Here is a 4,391-nt window from a genome sequence, read left to right as displayed (position 1 = left end):
TGCTATGTGTCCTGTTCACAAAACATCTGTGGCAAGAAATTAGATGCAATCACTTCAGTGCCTCCTTCCATCCATCATTCTCCTAACTTTCTCGAAGCTTTCTCTGTAACTTCTGAGGCTTTCTGAGACTGTTTCAGAAGAAATGGAAAAAAATGCTTGTCTCCATCTTCAAAATAATATCACTTCACAAACACGTAAAAAGCAATCTGTGTCATACCTATGTTAGTAATTAGATCTAGTTATTACTTACCTTTGCTTATCGATCAATAGATAAATATACCAAAAAATGATGAAATCCGTGTTCTTCTACAAGGTGTCTATCTAGCACATGTAATAAACGAGTCATAAGGAGCAGTTAGAATCTAATTGCGTATATATCTATCATGTTGACATAAAAAGTGGTTTAAAAAATCCAATATGAAGTATAAACACACACACACACACACACACACACACACACACACACACACAAACACTATGCTCTGATACTGAATAAAGGTTTATAGAACAAAGATTGGTAGGAAGTGCAATAAAATATTTTTAAAAACTATAGTTGAATTTAGAAATAATAGGGGTAAGAGGTGATGTTTAACTCCTTTATACTTATGTGGATTCTAAATTTGTTAACCTTTAAAGTATATATATCACCTTTGAATATTTTATTTTAAATAAGGATATATATAAAGCAAGACAATACATACTGAGAATTGTAAAGACCTCTTTGGTACTGACCTTCAGATCTAATAACATTTTCATGAGTTTGCTGGTATAGAGAGTTTCGGAAACATTCAGTCACAAGAGTCTGAAATGTGGTCTTTATGTTTTTAATTTCAAACAGCATAGCTAAAAATCAGTTGACTAGAAACATTTTAAATAGCTACAAAAAATGAACACTTGAAGATGAAAATAAATATATAAATAACTAAAAATATTTTAGGTAATACCTTGTTACTGTTGTGTGTAAATATCCATCACTATACACTGTCACCAAAGATTTTTCTTGTGATAAGAACTTTTAAGATCTACTATCTAAGCAACTTTCAGATATACGATACAGTATTATTAACTATAGTTACCTGCTGTGTGTTACATTTCAATGACTTATTTTTTTTACAGCTGAAAGTTTGTACTTTTTCTTTACCCATTTTGCCCAATCCCCCATTCCACTTCCAGACTCTGGCAACCACTAATCAAGTCTCAGTATCCATGAGCTCAGTTTTGAGTTGGTTTAATTGTTTTTTTGGTTTTGTTTTTAGATTCCACATGTAAGTAAGATCATATGTTGTCTTTCTCTGACTTATTTCACTGAGCATAATGCCCTCAAGGTCCATCCGTGTTTTCACAAATGGCAAAATTTCATTCTTTTTAAGGCTGGATAATATTCCATTGAATATATACACCACATTCTCTTTATCCATTCCACCATCCGTGAATACTTACATTGCTTCCATATCTTTACTATTGTAAATTATGTTGCAGTGAACATTACATGTATCTTTTTTCTTTTTTAAAAAAATTTATTTAGTTAGTTTTGGCTGCATTGGGTCTTTGTTGTGGTGTGCGGGCTTCTCATTGCAGTGGTTTCTGTTGTTGCAGAGCATGGGCTCTAGGCACGTGGGCTTCAGTAGTGTGGCATGCGGGCTCAGTAGCTGTGGCTCGTGGGCTGTAGAGCACAGGCTCAGTAGTCCTGGCGCATGGGCTTAGTTGCTCCGCGGCATGTGGGATTTTCCTGGACCAGGGCTCGAACCCGTGTCCCCTGCATTGGCAGGCAGATTCTTAACCACTGTGCCACCAGAGAAGCCCCCATGTATCTTTTCGACATCTATTGCAATGATCATATGATTTTTATTAGTATTTTCGTTTTCTTCGGATAAATACTCAGAAGTAGAATTGCTGGATCATATGGTAGTTCTATTTTTAATTTTTTGAGAAACCTCCATACTGTTTACCCTAGTGGCTGAACCAACTTGCATTCCACCAACAGTGCATGAAGGTTCCCTTTTCTCCATATCCTTGATAGCACTTGTTAACTTTGTCTTTTTAATGATAGCCATTCTGGCAGGTGTTAAGGTGACATCTCACTGTGGTTTTTTCATCTGGCTCTTGATTTGTAGCCCTTAACGTCCTTTGGAATAAGCTGATAATCCAGTGAGTAAATGGGTTTTTCTGAGTCTCATAAGCCATTTGAGTAATTAATCAAACCCAAGAAGGGGAAGATGGGAACTTCAGATTTATAGCCAGTCGGTCAGAAGTACATGTAACAACCTGGACTTTGATTGGCATGCTGAGTTGGGGGGGGGTTGTTGGAACCTCCAGTCTGTAGCTGGTTGGTGAGAAGCACGGGTACAACCTGGCCCTATAACTGGTGTATGAAGTAGAGGGTGATCTTGTGGGACTGAGCCCTTTACCTGTGGAATCTGATTTTATCTCTGGGTAGTGTCAGAATTAAATTGATTTCTTGGGCACCTTGCTGATGTCTGGGAATTGCTTGCTGGTGTTGGAAAGCCTTCACACAGGCACACAACCACATTGGAACTGGGTCCAGGAACGCTTTTAGTGGACATCCTTGTCCCTCCTGATGATAGAGGAAAAACTTTCAGCTTTTCATTGTTAAATATTATATTAGCCGTGTACTTGTCATATATAGCCGTTATTATGCTGAGGTATGTTCCGTCTATACCCAATTCATTGACAGCATTAACATAAATGGAGGTTGAATTTTGTTAAATGCTTTCCCTGCATCTATTGCAATGCTCATATGATTTTTATCCTTCGTTTTGTTTTGTTTTTGTGTGTGTGTCTGTGTGTGTTCACTTACTTTAATAACACTACATGTACCATGTTATCACCATGGAATGTAAATTCGGGTTAGACAAGAGAATTTCACAAGTACAACAAAGCATTCTGTAGTATACCGAAGTTTGTATAACGTCTGACCAAACCAGTTTGCTCATAAATCACTTCCATTATAGGCAATTTATTTAGTTTAACATTTATGATTCTTTCAGAGAAAATAAACAGACTGCACACATTTAAAAAGTATTCTTCATTTACCTTTGCATTGGCACTTAAAATACACACTTCTATTTCAAAATGCCATTTAAAAATTATTCTAATATAACAGCAGCAAACTATAATTCTGCAATTACAAAAGAGCTAAATGGGGATCTACAGTTAAGTTATTCTCATGTTTACAGCTATGATTCTGAAACAGATACTACTTCAAAGCAGCTGTTACCAGCTCTTTAGGTTTGGTTTAAAAACACACACATAGTTGCCGGGAGGTTTATAACGTTGTATTCCATGCACTGTTCTGAAAGGGTTCTTCAAGAGCCAACCAGACCTTAAAAACAGTACTCAGTCCACAAAGCAGTCAGAAAGAGTTAAATTAACTGGGGTAAAGAGGATTCCTACATTACATCAAAAGCATATGATATTCTGCAGCAACTGGGAGCATTTTCAGGTTTGGCATGTTGTCCTCTTTACAACTAGTTTTATCAGAAGAGTTTAAGGAGGTGGACATTGTACGACTATCAAGTGCATTTAAAAGTGACATGTTTTTGTGCTAATCTGACTCCCCTGAATGACCTAGCTAGTGAACTAGTCACTAGGCAAATCAAGCCTGCAAGAAAGGAAGCCAATATTCAAATTACCATGTTATTCTTCGACCCACAGAATTTATTTTCAACATAAACATATAACCTCAATATGAGATGTCTAACTAAAGCAAGCACCACCAAGATCAAGACAGCATCTCCTCTTCTAAGGTTTAGGTTTTGCCCAGAATTCTTGACACGTGGAATAGCCCATACCAAGAGCCATTGCTCCCACAACAAAGCCTTGGGCTGCCACGTGCATGTGGATCAGGTGAACATTTTAGTATTGCCCCAGCTCTTCCATTTATATAATCCACATGCAACGATTGCTGCAAAACCTGCCGTTCCAACGGGGACAAATGGTGCCTCTCTAGCTTTTCGGATAAGTTTAGATCCCTGATCTTCATCATATGATGAAAGAGAAACATCTGTGTCCCTTGACATAGTGATGGAAGAATCTTCCTTCCTAGGGCCGAAGAGGGTCGCCAAAGGTGGAAGGGAATAGCGACCCGGGGAGAAGATGAAGCCGATGGCAGGAAGGTCGTTTGGTTTTATGCCCTCCTCTCAACCCTTCAACTTTCCCCCCCCCGCCCCTCTTCTTGTGACCTTGTCAGGACCCCATGGCCGGAGCGCCCGCCCTCTCAATCCCGCCTCACCCACCCCGCTCTACGAGCTCCCCGAAGTCGGCCCCAGCCCCGTCCCTCCGCAGCTCCAGCCGCGACGCTTCGCTCCTCAAGCCTTTGCCGCAACCCCTCGTAGGCTCCGTGCGCCCTCACCAGGCTCCCCTGCCCCGCG

At 39.4% G+C, this 4,391-nt stretch overlaps 1 pseudogene; it reads right to left on the bottom strand.

The window, feature by feature from the left end:
• Positions 1–3,724: 3,724 nt before the first annotated feature.
• On the bottom strand, positions 3,725–4,040 carry LOC137761650 (HIG1 domain family member 1A, mitochondrial pseudogene; annotated as a pseudogene).
• Positions 4,041–4,391: the final 351 nt, after the last annotated feature.

The sequence above is a fragment of the Eschrichtius robustus genome, chromosome 3 (assembly GCF_028021215.1).
Source record: "Eschrichtius robustus isolate mEscRob2 chromosome 3, mEscRob2.pri, whole genome shotgun sequence".
NCBI classification, from domain to species: Eukaryota; Metazoa; Chordata; class Mammalia; order Artiodactyla; family Eschrichtiidae; genus Eschrichtius; species Eschrichtius robustus.
The sequence above is the reverse complement of the archived record's forward strand: the minus strand, read 5'-3'. Positions and strand labels throughout refer to the sequence as shown.